This window comes from Medicago sativa, chromosome 3, assembly GCF_051527215.1.
Source record: "Medicago sativa cultivar Bolivia chromosome 3, Bolivia_mono, whole genome shotgun sequence".
Lineage (NCBI taxonomy): Eukaryota > Viridiplantae > Streptophyta > Magnoliopsida > Fabales > Fabaceae > Medicago > Medicago sativa.
The window spans coordinates 61,175,251-61,197,218 of record NC_140751.1 but is presented as its reverse complement, the minus strand read 5'-3'; the positions used below and the strand labels follow the sequence as shown (position 1 = coordinate 61,197,218).

General features: G+C 32.1%; 2 long non-coding RNA genes and 1 pseudogene across 2 annotated transcripts; 2 read left to right on the top strand and 1 right to left on the bottom strand.

Moving 5' to 3' along the window:
- Positions 1-424: 424 nt before the first annotated feature.
- LOC146938856 (neutral ceramidase 2 pseudogene) lies at positions 425-11,172 on the bottom strand (annotated as a pseudogene).
- Positions 11,173-11,717: 545 nt separating this feature from the next.
- Positions 11,718-14,180, top strand: LOC146938855 (uncharacterized). Its single transcript, XR_015030000.1, has 5 exons — positions 11,718-11,802; positions 11,943-11,966; positions 12,092-12,115; positions 13,290-13,350; positions 13,825-14,180. It is a non-coding gene; the product is annotated as an uncharacterized LOC146938855 (long non-coding RNA).
- A 741-nt stretch (positions 14,181-14,921) lies between these two features.
- On the top strand, positions 14,922-16,111 carry LOC146938854 (uncharacterized). Its single transcript, XR_015031432.1, has 3 exons — positions 14,922-15,179; positions 15,333-15,535; positions 15,860-16,111. It is a non-coding gene; the product is annotated as an uncharacterized LOC146938854 (long non-coding RNA).
- The last annotated feature ends 5,857 nt before the right edge of the window (positions 16,112-21,968 follow it).

Genomic DNA, 21,968 nt, shown 5'->3' with positions numbered 1-21,968 from the left:
ATTTAGTTTACAATTTCCATAGGGTTTGAATTTTAATGGTATAACCAATTGCTTCATAGTTTGATCATCTAAATTCTTTGAATAATTAATGTGATTATGGTATCTAAATTCTTCATAATGTTATATTTGTTTAGAGACTGGTTTATTAGGCAATTTTATAGAACTAAAACTAGTTTTTCTAGACAAAATGTTGGTTTTAAACTAATTTCAGCACTAAAATCATTTTCTATAAACCAGAATCCAAAAAACCGATTTCGCATCAACTGTGACTTCGAAGATGAAGGGTTGACTTTGATACCATAAGATTATAGTAATGAAAATTATTTCTACTCTACTTGTTATTTATCTAATCTAGCTGTGCATACGTACGGCAAATAGAGAAATTTAAAGTAAACAAATAATAGACAATTCCTATATGTAAATAGTTATCATCTCTAAAAATTAGTAATAATAATATGAACACAATGATTGATTACAATCCCTTAAATTGTAAGACACAACCATATATCACAAAATTCAAGCTTCCCTAGGTATTGGAAACATCCTTCTTTAGGATGGAATGAATTTGGAAAGGTTCAGCACCACAAATCATTAATATAGTAATGGCTGTGGCCTGTGGACTAATGAATTCATGCTACTACAACAAATGCATTGGATGAATCTGCAAAGTTATTTATCGATCCAAACAAGCCCTTTGCAGCACCAAAATGACTTATTCTGTACCAACCAGGAGTCACACCCTGTGGTATCCTCCATTCCGTGGTTGCTTTACTTGTAGGACTGAGTTTTAAACTCCCTGACCACTTATCTTTTCCTTTGAGAAACTCTACCAAGGCAAAGGTGTGTTCCGTCATAAGGTCATTTTGAAGGCATGCAGACCAGAATAAAACTGTCACATTGTCACCACTCTTAAAGGTGGAGTTCTGAGGTATGTCAGAGCAAACATCGCCAAAATTTACTTCAAAAGGAGTTCCATACAGCACAACAGGTTGTAGCAAGTTTACTTGCTTATCCAGAAAATCCGGGGGTAGCGGACCGGATTCTACTGTCTTCCAGCTGATTAGAGCCTTTGCAAGCTTCTTAAACTCTTCAATGTATGCGCTTAGCATGTGCGGGCAGCATAGTGTGGAAGCTCCCTGAAAACAAGAAAATTAAGAAAGTTACATGACAGAGAAAAGATATAGTAGAAATGACCTCATATCTTTGCACCTAGTATTCTTCATATGTAGACGTGCGCTGAGAATAAGCATTGCTCAACACTGCTGTAACAACATGAATGTTTTCAAAATCTTTGTGACTACTTCGTAGCGTCTTCACTGCATCACGTAGTAGTCACCTCCCAGCCATTGTTGAGATTTCTGTCTTGATTATTTGCAGAGTTCAGCAAACATCAAGCAATATTATGCGATCTGTTTTTCTCATTTCGCTAAGATGATTATTTAACCCGATCTAAGATTTTTCTGCATTTAACTCGGTTCTTGTTCATCTCCGTAACAGATGGCATAATTGTCTTCATTCTGGTGTTCAAGTCATTTCATCGCATATTTTTCGTGATGGTAATGGGAGCACAAACAAGCTTGCCAACCATGGTCACTTTGTTCAAGGCTCTTGGTGGTCACCTAGCTTACCCGATTTCCTTAGGAAGGACTTCTTTAGGCACCATTTTGGATTGCCCATGTATCGTTTTTCTTAGTTTTTCTTGTTTTCTTTTCTTTTGTTTTGAGGGTCAGGCCTAGTGGCAAAGGATGGGGGTTTCTCAAGGGTGCCAACCTAGTTAGGATGTCTGCGGTCCTCCCTAATGCATGTCCTCATCTTAATTCAGCTAATTTTTTTTTCTTCATATAGTCGAAATTAAAAATAGAAGACTTGTGTTTTGATACGTCTACCAAATTGTCATGATTAGTTTTTACAAATTCGTGGTTCAAATATTTGTATCTTGTTTTTCTTATGTATAAGTGACAAATATTAATCCCGTGATTTTTAAATATTTCTTTAAGAAGCTAAATAATTATATTTATCGATGACAAATATGTGGTATATATTTTTTCACGTACTAAAAACTATTTGTAATTGATAAATAAGAAAATATGTGACAAATATATTTATCTCGTACTGAAAACTATGTGATATATATTTTCCATTGATTAATATAAAAAAAAAAAACAATTTTTAGTAATGCTTTAGTGGTATATGTATGTTTCATTTAGAGAAAAACAATATGGAAATAATAGAGTATGTGAAAATTATAATCTGTGTATTATATTTGTTCTTCTTTTTATGTCAAAGATATTAAAAAAAACACTTATTTTTAGTAATTTTTTTTTAGGAAGAAAAAAATAATTACTCACCAAAAATAATTTTAAGAAAAGTAATTTTAGTAATTTTTTTGACAAGACAAGATTAATTCTTAAAAGGCATGTATTTGTCTCGCTAATGATTTTTATATAGAAGATATAAAAATAAGGATAATGTTCCACTTTCTTTTACTCACCAAAAACATATAAGATTAAACTAAATTCGATTTTTTTTTAAATGACAAATGTTAGTAATTAGTTTGTTAGATTATGCTCAAGTTTGAACTTAGGACCTCCAACTCCTTTTACGTTGAAAATATTAAAAAAATTGTAATTGTTAATCATTTTTAAATGACATATGCATGTGGCCCGTGCATGATTGTAATAGTGAATTATAATTTCTGTAGTATAATTATTAACGTATTTAATTAAAAGATATAAAAAATTAAATATAATTAATTAGTTAGTGACAAAAAATTGCCTTGTGCATGCGGTGACGGATTCAGAAATGTTGACTTGCAGGGGTAAAATTTTGTACAATAGATATTTATAGAAATTTTTAGCGATGCAAAAAAGTGATATAATAATAACATCATTATTATTGAGAAAAATACTCGAGATTATAAACATTATCTTATTATATATTAGAAAAATTAAAGACTCGCTAACATCTACAAATTAAAATTGTTCTTTATGTGTATTTATATTTAAAAAAAATATTTTTATATTCAAAATTTCATCTCAAATGCATTTACACATTTGAGTTTATAAAATTAATGAGCAAAACTCTTTTTTATAGTATAAATTTCTATTTAATAAAGGCAACATGTTATTTTAAGAGGAGGCAATCATTAAAATATCAAAGGTTTAACAAATATAACCGGAAGAGTAGTGGGAATAGTTGCCCTCAATCTACTCTACCTAGATCTGTGATTTTTTTTTGGGCCCAAAATGTTTTTTTTTTATATACAAGGCCATGAAAAATGAGTTAATAGGTTAAATGTTGGGTAAAATACCAAACAAGTGCCACAGTTCAGCGGCTTACTCCGTGAATTTTAGCTTCTTTGACTTGGGTTTTTTGACCTGGGTTCAAGCCCCAGCAGGCTCCTCTTTAATAAAAATAAATTTAGTCTTATATTTTCCTATATAATATAATAATATAATATTTTCATATTTTCCTATATAATATAATAATATAATATTTTCCTATATAATATAATAATATAGCCAAATCCAAACCCTTTGTTTTTTGTACCCCAATTTTTTTTTAGACCATCAATTTTTTGTGTGCTTCTTTTTGGGGGCCAATATCTTAAATTATAACGAGGTCTCTAAATTGCTTACCCTGATTTTAATGATACTCTTTAGTGACTCATTCCATAATGTGAAAACAATGAAGTGACATATCAAAAAGAATGCAAAATTGACAAACAATACATTATTATTTTTATTTTGAATTAATGAATTAAACAAAAGTAACAAACCTTTTTTTTTACAAAAGTAACAAACCAATAATATTTTGGTCGCAACTAATAATATTTTGGCCCATTTTACAAAAGTAGCAACCAATAGTATCCCAAGGATTGGTTGATTATTGGTAGTTATTAGGATTGGTAAGTTGCTTACATGTTTTCTTGGGGATAATTTTTTTTTGAAATATTTCCTTGGGGATACTTTTTTTTTTATTTCGAAAAAAAAGTATCCCCAAGAAAACATGTAAGCAACTTACCAATCCTAATAACGACCAATAATCGACCAATCTATATAAACTCCCAAACACCCTACACTCTCTTTACCCTATTCTTTTCTGTTGTTTATGATCTTGATCTTGATCCGGTTTCTTTCCAAAAAATAAAATACAATACACTTTTCTTCTCTTTTTCTTTTCTCCAATCAAGACATAATGACCACAAAAAATAAAATACTATACACTTTTCTTCTCTTTTTGTTTTCTCCAATCAATACATAATGACCACGCATAATTACAAATCTTATTTTATTCTGATGGGTTTGTTAGTGCCTTTAGCTGCAATGAAATATCAAGGTTTAAACACTAACCCATTCCAACCACCACCCATAACAATGTTACTGTTTTTGACATCTCTATTTTGTCATGCAGTTGCATTCACAGCTGACATGAGCTTCCCAACAACTATATATATCTTTTGTATTTTCGGTGTTGTTGGGGTCGACACACTTTTGTGCATTGTTATAAAAAACGCGACTTAAGTCCCAAAATCCAGGTTTCTGCGACTTTGCATAGCCTCAACGACTCAAATCCCTAGCAAAGTCCCAAACACAGGCAAAATCCTATCAAAATCGCACGAAATCACACAAAATCGTGAAATCCGTTCAAAATCGCAGGATTTTGATGGATTTTGAAGGATTTTGTTCATTTTTTGAAAAGGATCAATTTTGTTTTATCCAATTTGTGAATTGACCCGATTGAATCCATGACCCGGTTCTATAAATACTCAAAAGGCCAATAATTTCCATTCTTTTACTTCCCCCACACTTCCTCAATAGTTACACGTTCATCTAGTTAAAGATGAACTAAACCTAACTAGTTTTCCTTCTTCCTTCAATCCATCATCCTTTCCTTCAATCCATCATTGTTTCATCTTCAATCCATCATCCGTCATCTTTTCCATTTCTTCTTCACACTGATAGCCTTACTCACTTGTGCTCAAGTATTTTGCCAGGCATCTAGGATTTGCCTTTAAGTATTTTGTCTAGGTTGTGTGTGTGTGTGTGCGCGTGCATGCGTGCGTGCGTGTGCGTGTGTGTGTGTGTGGACTTTAGTCATAACATATATTTAGCATTATTTTGTTTTGGTAGAATCCTCGACTTTGATTGCGATTTTACGAGTCCCGACTTTGCTATCCTATATCGATTCTACAAAAGTCCTTGGGTAAAATCCTTCGATTTTTATTGCGATTTTACGAGTCCCGATTTTGCTACTCTCTTTCGACTTGAAGAAAAGTCCCGATTTTGACAACCTTGCTTTTGTGGATTATCCTCTCGCAGTTCTCGAAATGGTGTATTATCAACTGATTTGTTGTAGTGACTACGTTAATCTGCCACACCAGCTGCATTGAATTGGCGTATCAACTCTCATGTCGTACACTAGACCTCTACCGTCCTAAACACTAGCCCTCCGCAGGGTCCGAGAAGGGGCCCCACCATTTGGAACACTAGCCCTCAGCGCTTAGAATTTCAAAAACTTGTTATTCTCCAATCACAAACACAAAATGATTATGCATAAAGCTTATTTTATTCTCATGAGTTTGGAGTTGGCTTCAATTGGGATTAAGGATAAAGATTCAAACACTAACAACCTATTCCAACAATCCTCCCCAACATTCTTCATGTTTTTGACTGCTTTGTTTTGTCATGCAGTTGCAACCATGCCTGGCTTGAGCTTCCTAACTACGATAATCGTATTCCACTTATCTGGTGTAGTTGGATGTGAGACACTATTGTGGATTCTCCTCCCTGAGTTTTGGAAGTGGTATTTCTTCAACATGTTCCTTTTAGTGGTCACCTCATTGTGCTTCTTAAACTTCATGATGGCTATGGATAATATCATTAGACTCTTCCGTGGAACACTTTGAAATCCAGATTTGGAACCACGAGAAGTTCAGGCGTAAGGCTTGATTAGATGAAGGCGTGTCTAGTGTCAGACAACTACCTAGTAACGATGAGTGTTGACGTGTTAGTCTCAGTGTATGTATTGATACTTCGTAGAGTAGGTTTTGATTTGATTTGTGTTTCTACACTATTTATTGCATACATAGGGTATTTATAGTTCATATTCTCTAACCTTAGTATAGAAGTCTTTCCATCGCTTGTAGTACACTGTAGACGAGTATTAAGTAGTTCAATTCCTCTGTTGAATATGATTATTCCCTCTATCTTTCTTTTCTTCACATCTTTCTGAATGTTGTCCTAATTTTTAATAAAAACTTAATTAACTGATTGGATTTTTTTATTGTTGCTAAAACTAATCTCAATGAAAAATAAAATAAAAGATTAACTTGGGGAATTTGTCGGGGTTAAGCGGATGGACTATGGAATTTATAACAGATTTCTTACAAGGTGTGGCATTGGATATGGTTATCTGCTTTGCTTCCACATGGTACTGGAACTCAATAGTGACTTTGGTTTTGACTGAATCACAGATTTAGACTCTTTTTGGATAAACAACTTATTAGAGCTTTTGGACAAACACTTGTGTATAAGTTAAAATAAACTATTTAGATAGCAAAGGATAAAAACTATAATAAATTGTTTTATGAAAATAAGTTGAAAAAAGGTGAAGAAAAATTTCATCAGCTGTTTTTATAAGTTGTTCCAAACAGGCGCACAAACATTGTTTAAGTAATCAAAATAGGTAACTTTTTTTTAAAGTAGTGTATTTATGACTTTGACAAATTTTCACTTATATTTCTATGACAAATTTTCTTTTAATAGATTGCTTAAACAATGGCCTTAAAGAACTTATACTAAAGCTAATCTCAATAGGGGGAAAGCACAATTAGAATCAAATGTTAGATTGTGAATTTGTTGAAAAGAGAAGAGGATTTAGTTGATACCAGATGAGTTGGTCCACATATGACTATGGACTCCGCTAAAGTTTAATGACACAAATCACCAATGTAGGAAATTTGGTCCTGCAATTAGAAAATTCCATCATATGAAAATTCTTTAGAACATTAGATATCAGAGACTACATACGCCAATCTAAATGGATATGAGATTGGGATCTCATATCACATAAGGCCTTACACTGTTGAGGATTTTCAATTTCACAAGTCATTTTGAAATTTCGGTAATATTAGGACTAGATTGTATGAAAACTGCAATTTTAGGATGAAAGTTGATTATTCATTCCTTTTGTTTTCCTTAAAAATATTTATCTTCTTCTCATTCACTTATCTCTTCATTTTTTTTATAAGAACAAAACGATATTCATTCATTCAAATCGATAGAGTACATCATATATAAACATTGCTAAAAACGTAAAGGGTGAATCTGCGAACAAACTCACAACACCCAAGTTAATAGCATACAACGGCAAAATGCCTACAAATAATATGATAAAACCTAAGTCACCGAAATACCTATGCTTCCAGATCTGCAACGTTGAATTTGTAATTGACTGATGTAGATCTTTCAATAGAAAATAAACGAACACCGCGACAAGACGCAAAATCAAAAGCCGCACAAGACGACGAACAATACAACGCCGCACTTAGACGACAAAATCACAAAAAACACAACAGGAAAAACTTGATATATGTGAAAACCATTTATTTAGATTGAAAGAAAAGGGAAAAAAAAGATGTAGAGGGGTGATTCTAGGTCAAAAAATGACCTAAAACCACCCCTCTTCGATGAACGGAGGAGAAAGAAAGTTTAGAGAGAAGTTAGAGTTTCTCTCACTCGACAACTAGGGCCGGCTGGGTTTCTTTTACACTTTTTTTATCTTATCTCTTCATTTTTGTTGCCTATTCATATTTTTCTTTACCCACAATTTAAGGATTTAATAATTGGTTTATCATTGTTCTCCACAAGCATGAAGAATTTACAATTCATTGCAAGGGTTTCGAAAAACATTAGTTAATACATGAATTATTTGTTCATTTTTATGCAGTGCCTCTCATCATTGGCTATGCTCCCAAGCTTTATGACCTTGACATTGATTCAGTTTGTGACCACACTAGTTTAAGTTCAATGTGATTCACCAAGGTAAAGTCAAACTTAAATTAGGCGTAATTCTAAAGTGTGAATACTGACTCATGCTTAACATTGCATAGTAAACCTTCAATTTTACTATGGAAAAAGCGCAATTTCCTTGTATTAAACCGTAAGTAATTATTTTCTATAAATAGAGACTCTTGCACACATTATTATTCATTCATAAAGCTAGCGGTTCAAGACAAAGGTCTAGCAACAAAGCTCCAAGGCAGAGGATCTCCATCATCCTCTTGTTCTCTCTGGGGTATGTTTTTCTACTGTTTTGTTAAGATGTATCTTGCGACGAGCCACTAAACCTCTTTGATTAGGATTCTAAGATTCACCCCTTCTTATTTGTTGGATTAAATTAATAAAGTTTATATTCAGTTATGATTTTTCTTGTGTCCGATTTAATATGTTCTTGCATGTTCTTAATGCTTTTTCAATTGAGAATCTGTATCGGTAATCTTGAAAATTGATCCGTAAGGAATTAGTAGGACTGAAAACCCAAATTTACTTTGTTCATGTCAGTTCCAATTGCTTAATTCTTAATTATAATTAATGAAATTAGGTAAGAAACTTCATAATTTCTAAATCTTCCTTCGGTAATGCCATAATTATAATTAGGTTATCTTACCAGACATGTTATTGTTATGGTTAATAGGACTTCTAAATTTAGTTTCTTAAATCATAACTAGACACCACATAACTGATTGTTTTCTAAGTTAATTCAAACAAAGACGAAGAGAGATTCCCTAATCGTCGTTAATCATCTGAATCACAAACCTAATCTTACATTAGACAAGACAATTAAACCCTACAAACCTATTCAAATCTCTTTTAATTTCACTCGTTAAAATAAGCTTGGCTAATTGATAAGTTGAATGACAATCCCTGTGGAGAACGATAAACTTACTACTTTATTAGTTCTCACCTTCATATCTCACTTCTCCATCTTCCTGTGACTTCTTCTCCAACATCCCATCCGTGATGGTTTTTTTTTAATTGAAATTAAATTATATATACCAGAAAAATCTTCCAAGAGAACACAAGAAAAAATGTTTGTCACATAGACCAATTTGCTTGATTATTATCAATTTTAAGCGAGATTTTGCACATAAATATAAAATTTTAGTGGGGTGTTTCATGATTTTAGAATTTCGGAAATATATTTGTCTATATATTTACTCTAGCTATCACCATAAGTATTAGTACATATTATGTACCACCATTGGGGATTTTTGTTTTTGTTTTTTGTGCCAAATGAGTTAAGTCTCAAATAAGCACTCTCCTTATTTGTAGGCTCCACACTTTTCTAATATTAAAAAATTATAATGTAATGATATGGAATTATTGGTAGGTGATTAACTAAATCTTGTTTAAGAAATTTGTATAAGATTTGAATTGAAATAATTAAGTACTTATCATATATTACTATAAAAAAATATTAAATAAATGACCTATTTACATATTAAAAATGAATTTTTCTATTGTGCATGGATGGTTCTTAAATAATTGTTGATTTTTATAAGGGGTAAAAGCATCAACTTCTCGTTGACCAAACTAAAAAAAGCATCAACTTCTTGAGAACAAAACTGTTTATGGGTTCATTTAAGTTTTTTTTTTTTTTTTGAAGTGAAAGAGTTGTGGCTGTGGGTCTACTCAACTTTTCTTTTTTTTTTAAAAAAAATTAAATGTTATCAATTCATTAAAATTGAGATAGTAAATCAATTCAATACAAATTCAAAATCGTTAAAAGCAAAAAGAACGAATCTGGGAACAAACTCACATCATCAATGTTAACAGCATAACACGTCAAAGTACACATACCTATAAATATGACTATATTTAAGTCTCCAAAACAAGCTAATCTTTCAATCTGAATCAAATAAACACCGCGCTAAGACGAGAAATAAAAAACACACAACACAAAGACGGGAAATCAAAACACAGTCGAGAAATAAAAAACACTCTGCACAAAGATGGAAAATCAAAACAAACAGAGTCGTGCAGAGATGACGAAATCACAAAAACAAAAGAAAGAAAACTAAAAATACGAGAAAATCACGTATTCAATTAGAAAAGAAGGAAAAACAATTCGAAAGGGTGATTTTGGGTCAAAATTGACTCTAAATCACCCCTCTTCAATAAACAAGAAGAAGAAAGAGGTGACGACTAAGGTTTGGAAAGGAGAAAAGAGAGATATAATCAAGAAAGGAAAATATTGAATGATATGGTAATCTTTTTCTTGTATGACACTACTAATCTGCTTCTCTTTTGATTTTTAGAGATATGCTATATAGACAGGGGCGGATCTAGACTTTTGGTATGTGGGACTAAAATTTCAAAGAAACATTGTGTTTTATTTATAAGGAGTAATAGTCATTTTGATCCCTGAATGTGTAAAGAGTGGCTATAATAGTCACTCAATGTATCAAAATTTCAAAATAGTCCCTGATTGTGCACTTCGTTAATCAAAGTAGTCTCTAACATTAAAATACTTAGTTAATATTGTCATATTAGTCATTCAATATACTTACTTATTGTCACATCATGGACTATTTTGCTTATCAAAGTGTAAAATCACATACTATTTTAAAATTTTAATACATTAAAAGACAATTGTAACTACTCGTTACACATTTAGGGACTAAAATAACTATTACCCCTATTCATAATTAAAAAACAGTGAAGTTGGATGTGTGGCTTTAGCCACACATAGCCTATATGAATGAATCCATCCCTGTATATAGCGCGACACATATGATATGACACAAAAATATGCACGAATGCTTGATCAACATGCAATTTGCTCATAAAAAGAAAATCAAAGACTGTAATGTTAGAAATTTAGGTCTTAATAAAAAACAGATTTCATGAAACATGTTTAAAAATTATGAATTAATGACGGAAGAAAACAAAACATTGAACATACGACATGTTTGATTTATCAAGATAGTAATAATTAGGTATTAGGAATACCTGAATTGAAGCTTTGATGACAGCCCTCTCAACAACAACATAAACAGAGATGAGGTGATCTGAAACAAACAACAAAGTTAGCGGCGGTTGATTTGGTTCTTCCTCAACCGGTACCTGCCTCAATTTCTCTTATGGGCAGAAGAGAGAGTTTTGCCATATACGGTGTTTTAGGGACCATATCCTCTTTTTACGGACGATCATTAGGGTTTCCATTATTCCGTTAATGAGTCATCCATACATCTACTCATTGAGTCCATATATCAATTAATTAAATATTTTAATTAATTATCGAATTAGAAATCTAATAGTCATATCGCTTAATTTGATAACTAATCAAGTAAAGCTCACAATTGATAAATAACTAATATAATTATTATTACAATATTTGCTCACATAATATTAGAATATAATTAAATAATAAAATATTTCAACATGTAATGGTCAAAACTCTCTAACTCCAACTCAAAACTAACTCCATTAATTATTGGATTGTCTACTTATCATAATCACATGCTGAAGCTCACATGCTAAAACAGTACTAGTTACTATAATACAAATATGAGACAAGAATAAACACAAACAGGATGGATTTGGAGAAGTCTACTAAACTATATAGAAAAATCCATGTCCATTTTTTTTACCATTTTGCCCTTGTGGGGGTATTTTTGTCATTTGGTAATTGGGGAGTGTTTCTCTATATATATGGAGGCATATGATTTCAATTCTCTTCCTCATTTCCACTACCTCCTTCTTCTCACTTCATCGTTGCTTTTCCCTTTCCTCTCCGGTTTCTTCTTCTCCTGTATATATAAAAAAAAAAAAAAAAATCTGTTTCTTCTCCTGTTTTGCATGTCTCTGTTTTTTTTTTTTTTTCATTTCTCTTTGTTTTGGTTTTGTTCTAAGTTTGTTTTTCTTCTTCTTCTTCAGGTTTTTTTGTCATCAAGCATAAAGGTTTGTGTTTTGCTTTTAATTGCTTTGCATGTCCTTTTTTTGTTAGATTTTTTAAATTTTTCTGTGATTTTGTTCTTTTTTTTTAATGAATGTTGATATCTTTGCTTTTGATTGTTCTTCTGCAGGTTTCTTGGTCATCAAGCACAAAGGTTTGTGATCCTGGGAGTTGATGCTGTTTATGTTAATTGCTTATTGATGTTTTGTTTTGTTTTTGTGTGATTCTGCTATGTTTGTGTGATTCTGCTATGTGTGTGATTCTGATAATGTTTTTTAAAATTGTATTATGGTGTTTTTGAGTCTTTTTTTATTTGATTTTGGTTGCATGTTTGAGACAATTGCAAAATCTTGAGACAAAAGCAATAAGTTGTGATTAAGCTATTTTGGAAAATCTGCTGATAAGGATTCTGCATGATGTGTCTAAGTTGTTAAAAACTGATATAGTCTGTTGATATAAAATTTTGGTGAAAGATAAAGTTTGTCTCAGAATGAGGTTATAATGATAGTGTTTGATACAAAATTTGGGTGAAAGATAGTGTTTGGGTGAATCATTGGTGGAAAATGACTTGAAATTCTAATATCTTGATTTTCTGGTATTCATGTTTAGTATAATTTATGATGTTGTGAGGTCATTCTAAAAGGTTTGGTTTTTCTATGAAGTTGGATGAATGTTGGTAAAGTCATGATCATTTTGGCTAATTTTGATAACAATGTTAAAATCATGAGAAATTTGTTATCATTAGCTGGTTTAGGATTAAATACATCTTGATATGTTTATTTTTAATAGGTTTGGTTTGGGAAGAAAGTTGTTTTTCATAGCTGGTTTGAGATTAAATATAATGTCCATTTAAGATATCTTTTTATGAGTTGGTGAAATGGTTTTGATATAGAAGTTTTCTTTATGCTATAGAGATTTCTTCAAATTTGTGCCTGTTATCTCCCAAGAGATGAATTTTCAAATTCCAAACAAGTTTATCTTTTTGTAGTCTATAAAATAAGGTGGTGCTAGGAATCTGCTTTGCTTCAAAAGTGTTCAAAACAAGTTTTTATGCTTGGTTAAAATACATGTTTTGTATATGTGTTGTGACAATTACAGTTTGAAAGATTTAAGAATGTTGATTGACTGGTTTTGTTAGTGATAAGTTATCTTGGATTTTGGTGACTTTGGTTGATGAATCTTCAAAATTTAGATGAGACCAGATATGAGATTCTTTATGAGGGTGTGGCCAAAAATTTCGATTTTTAATGAGGTGGAAATTATGTTACTTGGGAAAATATTTCATCTAGATTGCTAACTTTGATCTTTCATGAGGATGACAAGGATAGCTGGTTTTGTTGATATGGGATCAGAGAGTGTTGCTCCTATGGTTGAGACATCAAAAAACAGGTTAGAGATTAAGAAATTGTTTTTTGTTAATACAGTATATTGAGTTTCCTTTCCTTCACAATTTTCCTTTTGAGAAGCTTTCTTTGATTGAACTCGAAGCTGTTAATAACTTCATCTGGCAGTAATTGTTACTACCACTTATCGCAAAATCACAAATTTTGGATTTAGCAATAACTACTGAGAAGTAGTAGTGATGGTAGTGTTGGCAGTGACAGTGATAGTAGTAATCATAATACCAATAGCATAGTTTTGGTGGAACAACATATTTCATATTTGGACTCAGTATGTGTACACTTGATTGACTTCAGGTCTGATCCTGGTACAATGAAACTGCAGAGATAATTACCTTTGAGTGAATTTACTTTGAAATATTATTCATTGGAACTATTTGACTACAATTTATTCCAGTTTTGAAGTCGTGTATGATCTGAAAGGAAATAGTTAAGTAAAGTGTTTTGTACTTTTTTTAAGAAGAGATGATGGCATCAGGTGGTGTTGCGCCTGCTTCTGGATTTATAGACAAGAATGCAAGTTCAGTTGGTATTGAAAAGTTGCCTGAAGATATTAATGACATGAAAATTAGGGATGATAAGTCAACAATTTTTTTCGTTTATTTTTTTTAACTTTGTGTATACTTTTTCTGCAATTTTTGTTCTTGATCTTGAATAAGCATTTTGGTTGAATAAATTTGCAGCCTATTTATGTCAAAATTGCTGATCTAAATCTATATGCAGGAAATGAAAGCCGCTAGCATTGTAGATGGAAATGGTACCGAAACCGGACATATAATTGTCACAACCATTGGTGGTAAAAATGGCCAGCCAAAGCAGGTGTGTGTGTTTGATTTATCATTTCTGATAATTATTGGACAGCTATAGAATCTATAAACTTATATGGTAGCATTGTTGAGCGTGTTGTTGGACATGGATCTTTTGGAGTAGTTTTTCAGGTTAGTCTTTTATGTAATCCCTATTTGGTATCTTTGATTTTGAGTAGGTTTGATGTTTTTTTGTGTATACTCTGCTTTGATTTTGATTTGTTTTTCTGCTTTTGCTGTGACAGGCAAAGTGTTTGGAGACTGGAGAAACTGTGGCTATAAAGAAGGTTCTTCAAGATAAGAGGTACAAAACTATTGAAGAAGGGTGGAAATAAACTAAGGGAAGTACAGTCCTTTGGAACAAAATACGTCTTCGTCAATGCGTAGGAAGCCGTAACAGTTTTATCTAGAGGTTGTGCCATTGGATTCTCATAAAACTAAAGAGAATGTAACTGTGACGGTTCGATTTTGGTCTTTAAAGTAAGTGATTGTGAATTTTGTGGTTGTGTTTTGTGTCATGAACCAACGCTTCAATCAGATTTTGTTTGCTACATGTGCATTTCTGAATATACTTTGGATTTTGCCTTTTGTGCCATGAAATTTCCCTGCATTTTCATCTATTTTGAAAATTTATTGACATTTAATTATATATGAACATTTGTTGTGTGTGCAGGTTGGCTTACCTCTTCTTAATCTTGGTGTGGAAGATTTCACCTATCACATATTTGAGAGTTCCTCCTTCAAGGTTTAGTTTTTCTACTCCTCATTTCTTCACCCATGTGCTGGACTATGTTTTTTCAGCTAGGCTGCATTTGCTTTTATTACTATCCTGTTTAATTTCAATCTCCCTACTGCACACCATTGTAGATTAGTGTTTGCTCCAGTTGACCTGAATATAGATGCCTTTGATTTTAATTAAAAAATGTAACATTTCATGTCTCCATAAAATTCAGCATGCCGCTCCATAAAATTCTTAATAACAATGTGATTTGGTCACTGAAATATATAAAAGGTATTTTCAGCATTATTTTCCTTTATTTGATATCTGCAATTTTCTTTGTTGACACAAACTTTCTTATCGTTATACAAGTATGGTTGATATTCTTTTCAACATGGCTTTGGACTTGGTGTTATTTATTTTTACCATGCAAGTTGTTTCATGTAGGCTGCTTCCACTTTACTTTCCTCAGGATAAACATGAGGAGCAAGTTGCTTTGTCAAAACTTCCTGCAGATTTGCGGATGAAAATGGTGAGACCATCATAGATGAGCGTAAAATCAGAATAAAGCCTTTACCTAAAAAGAGTGTTTCAAGATCACCTGATGCTGCAGTTGATATTCCTGTCAGCGATATTAGCCTGGTTCGAAAGTCAGTAATTTTTTTTTAATTTTCATTTTTTTTATTTCTCAGCATGTTTCATTGTGAAAATATATACTAGGAGTCCAGAGAGTCAGGATGCATCATCAATCCAAGCATATATATAAATGTTGGTTTACATGTCCAGATAATATATTTAACAGTTTCTATTACAAGTTTACAAGCCTTTGAGAATGTGTATGAGCATACTAAGATTCATTTGCTTGCAATTTAGTTGTATGGCGCTTAAGTGTTTTTGTTGTATTTGACTGAATAGAACATCACACTTTTTTCAATCTTACTTCTGGTAAAAATTTCTTGATCCATGTGTTATAGGAATTCATCAAATTTAGATTCATTTTTGGATCCTGCCTTCATGTCCTTGATTAAAGACCCTGATCAAAGGCGTCTGGAACAGTGGGAGAAAACTGCTGAAGCACAAAGAGGCTTTAATTGTGCTAAATTACTTGGATATGGCGACATTGACGGGCCTCCATTGTCTGCTGCCGAAGAATATTCTCTTCACTCTAGATACCTATCAAAAGCAAACTCTTTAAATCTTTCTGAAATTGCGGAAATTAAAATTGTGTGAGTGTCCATTTATTTCATCATCTGTTTTGCACTAGTCCGAATTCTAATAAATCGCTTTTAACCATTTCTGTCTTCGTTCTTCTAAATAAAATTTTGTTCTATGTAAAACTTCACTTATTCTTTCTTTCCTTAGCCAGATATCAATACTTACTAATTGATGGTTTTAGATTAAATGGAAAGTCATATCTTAATTTTTTGTGTCACCAATAGTCAATTAGTTCTATTGTAATTAAGAAAATTACAAGTTATAGTGTAAAGTTATAGTGTGTGTGGTTAAGGCTATAATTCTTAACATGATTATAAGCTAAAACGTGATTTTTATGTCGAAAGTTTTAGTGTATTCCAATGAATGGCCGCTGCAGCACCCTTCTGCAACCTCTTCTTCCAATTAATGCTAAGTTAATCATATAGTATATGTATATTTGTATATGTGTAGCTAGCTGCTCTTAATAAAAGGCTAGAAAGGTCTGATCGAGTTGGTCGGTTGTATTGGCTATCTTCCTGTTATCTAATCACAGTTATTTTCTGCTAAACATCGTATTTGTCCATTGCTATTCGGTACTGAGTTTTTAAAGGCTTCCAAATATAGGGTGCATGCATTCATGTTTGTCCATTTTCATCTCAAATGTGAGATGTATAATAAAATCTCCCCTCCTCATTCCTCAAAATCCAATTTTAAATCAATTAAGAAATGAAGAGTAGTCCATATTCCTATCATTGAGGCAGTGTGATGTTAAAATATATTTAGGGGATCTTTGAGCAATGTCTTGAACGGTAAGATGGAGAATTCCATGATGAGTTACTTGATATTTTTAATAATATAGATTAGAGTTTGAGCAAATGTTATACTACTTTTTATTTCAAAGTTGTATTTGTATATATAAACAAAAGGAATCAGGTGTGTTCTTTTTAATCTATTCCATAATAACATTGTGCTTTTATGCACCTTTAGTACTCAATAATCAGTCACTTAATTATTTGGGCATCAATTAGCGTTAATCACAAGTGTAAATTTGATCATGAAACAGTTATGAAGTGGGGGCACCTTTAGTATGATAAGGTGAATGCATAACTTTGCTATCTTACAATATTTATATTTACCTTTCAAAATTCTTTATGTGAAGGTTACTCTAAAAATGAAGAGTACGCATGTTGCTGGGACCATTAAGAAAAAGAAAAAGAGTATGTTTTCAATAACTTTTGTCTTGCTCTACAGTTTCTTAATTTTTAAACAACAGATTTGGAGGTTGGTTTTGTTCCATTTAGGGATTTGTGAAAGGAAGGGTTTTTCTTTAATTCCATTCCCTTTGTGTTTTGAATTTACAGATGTGGTGATTGAACTGATCAAAGATATGCCCGCTTGGACGGGACGCCATTTGCTAGATGGCGGTGAGAATCGTCGCTACTTTGGATTGGAAAGCCAACCTTTGATCAGAGGGCAGATGAGGGTATGTGTACTGTTTATTTATTTTTTAAAATTCAAAGTCCATCCTTAATTGTGCAATCAACATGCATGTTTTAATCATAGGTGCCCTATGACTACGAATTTATGATAAAACGAAAAATGTTAGTTTTGTGCAAGAATTGGATGTTTATACTGTCAAAGTTTTATTTGTGTAGAAGTGACTGGTAGGCTAATATACATACACCTAGAGTCATTGTGGGATCCTCATCCTGCCATCAATTTTTTTGGATAGTCAAATGTCATCCTGCTATTAACGATTTTAAACTTATAAAAACTTTTTGCTTTGAACTCTTAATCTCACACACTTTAAGGTCCATATCTTCTACACAATATTTACCTAAGAAAAATAGAATGTTACAAAATGCAAAAGAATTATTACATTACTCACTTGTGTTATTCTTTTTAATGCAGGATCCTTACTCAATTGATATAGGAAGATTTTTCACAGGATATGGAATTTGAGTTATTTCATATGTGGTAATTATAAACTATTAGAAAGTTTAAGATGAGGCCTCATGTTGCTTCTTCTTGATGATAATATTTCAAATTTTAACAATACATAGCAAAAATATGTAACAGGTCCCTGTATATATAGCTGATTTCCAGATAACAATCATATTTTTTATTTTATTTTTATTTTAGCACATATACTATTTTAACATGAAATAAAACTAGATATGTTGGAAGTAAAGTTCTGATGTTTTGATGCATCAGAAAGTCATTATATTAATTTACTGCCATTAAACATTGGATAAAAGACAATAATAGATCAGATGTGTTTTGCTACGTCAGTAGGAGTTTGTGAGGACAACATAATTTAAGCTCATGGATGTTAGTATTGCAGGGGGGCAAGAGATCCTCTGCTGCCTGTTTTTCTACTGCAATTGCCTGTTTTTCTTTCTTTTGCAAGGGCGGTAAGGATGAGCGCATAAAATATTGTTCCCTTAATTATACAAGTGACTGCCAATAGTTTTTTCTTTATCTTTTGTATTCATATACAATTCCCTACCATTTGTTTTAAGATGATATAAGATTATTTTTTGTAAGGCTTGACTCTACTAGCAATGTTGATGATTAGGTTGTAAACCTTCATCTAATTCAAATCCAATTTTTTTCTCTCTCTTTTAATCAAACTAACATGGTGTTGAGTGTACTTTTATATAGTGTATGTATACAATGTCAAAAAATTTATGTTCGTATGTTACTACTACTGGATTGGACAGGTGAGAGTGGCATTGTAGACATTGGTATAGAAAAACACCAGTAGAGGATCCACATCTTTTTAAGAAAGGTTATCTAATGTCTCCACCCAAATATAGGAGTTTTCTAAATAAAGCACTATCTTATTTTATTTTGCTGGTACTCTCTAACTTGATTATATCATGTTGGAAAAGAAATGCGGGGTCATGTTTCTAATTCCAACCATTCAATTTTATATATTTACGGTGAGTTTGAACTTCACCGCTTTAGAAGAAAAAAAAAAAGATGAGGGATTTTTCAAATAATATATAGGTGATTACCAACAACAGTAAGGGAAGCTGGTATGAAAGGTCGATTGATTCATTCAATGAAGAAATGAGCTCATAGAAACCCTTTCTTGATTTAAAAGTGTTTCATTCATAACACTTGAGCAAGAGAATGTGCAATAGTATAACAACAACAATAACAACAACTTAAGCAAATAAAAGCGAATAGCATCAAGTAACATCAAGGACGAATAGCAATATTCCGTAATTTGGACATTTATCATTTCGAACAAATTTATTACCGAATGTTATTTCAACCCGTGCATTCAATGTTAAACACTTGTATAGAACAAATTTATCACCTCAACCAAATCCTAATGTGGCATTTGGAGTTATAGTAGGTGGCCCCTTCTTCAATGAGACATAATGATTTCAGGAACAACTCAATGCTGGCTGAATCTACCACTTACAGTATTGCACTTTTGGTTGCTCTCCTCTTTGGTTTGGTTGCCAGCTCCTCAGTAGTTTCGTCTCTATAGAATCCTTTTACATATGTATATGAGCCAATTTTGTTGTGGCAGTTTGCATTTTCACTCCTATTATGCTCTTTCCCTTAATTTGTTAGAATGTGAAAAATGCAGCTATTTCTTTGAAAAATACAGCTATTTTTCTTAATCTGCTCATTTTTCATGTGTAACAAAGTATTTCAAAAACATCAGGTCCTATTGCTGGCATGCTTTTCATTTCCACTTACAAAGTTGCTTTTTGTAGTGAGAAATCAGAAGAGTCCACTATAAGTGATTTTTTTTGCTTAAATGTTCATGTTAACGCTCTCTATTTCTCCACACTTACTTTGCTTAAACGTTATTTATTTTTATTTTTTTATAACTATTTTAGGTCTCTATTCCACACGAAAAGATTCAGCAAGTCAACCTAAGTCAAAATGTGAAGAAAGCTTCAGAAAAGTACATAGAAATGGTCACTGTGGATGGTTTCAACTTCTGGTTTATGGGTTTCTTTAATTATCGGAAAGCTTTAATATATCTCCAGCAGGCTATCCTTTAGAAAAGCACGTAGAAATAGTCACTCTAGAAGTGAAATACGATTGATTGTTAACCCTTTCTGCTTCATCAATTATTCTTTGAAGTTATAAAGGTTCCTATAATGTATAAATTTGTTCCCTGAAGTTTAAAACTCAATTTTAAGTTTTGGTGTCATTGGATTTTTTTATTTAAATTTTGGTGTCATGCGCTTTGTAATGAGAATGATAAGTTTAGACTAAATTTAAGTTTAGACTAAATTATGTTTGTAATGACAATGATTGTTATGTTATCTTTTATGTCATGCTTTAGACCATGCATCACAAATATTCGGATAATGCGACCTTCATTCTCAAATTCACGAAGAATGACAATATTTCGTTATTTAAACATCTCTCCTTTAGAGTAAATTTTTTAAAAAGTACGTAATTCAACCATAGTGCATGAGTACTTTAAAATCTGTATTGTAGAGCTTGTGTTTTGATCACAAAATCTGGATAATTTGGTTTAGTTTCCAACCATATTTTGTACTCAAAATTAACCATCATGGTGGACCCATCTTAAATTTGGTAAGTTATTATAATGTTACTACTGTATTAGTAGTATTCTATTTACAACTAAGTTGATGTGTATAAGCATAATAGTATAGCTGGTACATGTGGATAAGTCATTTTTGATTTCAAATAGCATTTTCCTAATCAAATATCCAAGAGAGTCTTGAAGAGGAAGTATCTAAGTATGACTTTAGAGGATGTAGAGACACACAAGACATATAATTGCAAGGTAACAACTGCTGGCAGGGGGAATGCTGAGAAATCTTTGGGTGGTGAATGGTTTAACTTCGTCAGAGACCGCGACTTACAAGAGAGTGACAGGTTGATCTTTGATTTGGAAGATCCACCAACCAAAATGTATGTCAGACACATCCGCGACCAGTAAACAACGAAAGGTAGTGGTTACTTTTGGGATTGAAGATAATGGGGCCGTTTTGGAAATTTAACTTTGTAATCCATCAAACACAACTACTTTAGAATCTATGTTGTATAACTTCTGTTTTGGTTTCGTTTATGATAGACCTGTCTAGGATTTGATATGTTATGGATCATGGTTTTTTATATCTATATGCATGTAATATTTATATTTGCAATCAGTTTACTTTTAAGCGTTAACAAATATGTGTCTGCAAACAAAATTATCCCGAAAAAAAAAGCAATCCACCCCGTGCGAAGCACGGGTTTGTAACTAGTTGCAAGAGAAAACACAAACTAGTTATTTGTAACTTGTAATTTCTAGTAAAAAAATAAACCAGGACATGAATGAATCATTTTTAGTCATATAAAAATTAGGAAAATACTGAATGGTACGACAATTAGAATTTCTCATTGTTGAGAAGTTACGTGGGTCCATCCAACTTATCAGCTATTAATTAATTTCCCTAGTATCTTCCTTTTTTTTTACTTGTCGACGGTCGACATTTAGTATCTTTCTTTAAATACTACTATTTATCTTTCTTTAAATACTACTATTTTCATACCTTTTTGTTCATCATTCTTTGCTCCTTTTGTTTTTTGTTCAATCAAAACAGAATGATTACACATAATTACAAAGCTTACTTTATTCTGATGGGTTTGTTGGTGACTTTAGCTTCAACTAAGTATGAAGCTTTAAACACTAACCCATTTCAACATCTATCCCCAACTATGTTGCTGTTTTCGACATCTCTATGTTGTCACGCAGTTTCATCCACAGCTGATATGAGCTTGCCAGCTACTATATATATCTTTCACATTTCTGGTGTTGTTGGATGTGAGACGCTTTTGTGGATTATCATCTCTCAGTTCTCGAATTGGTGTATCATCAACTCATTCATTTTAGTGGTTACT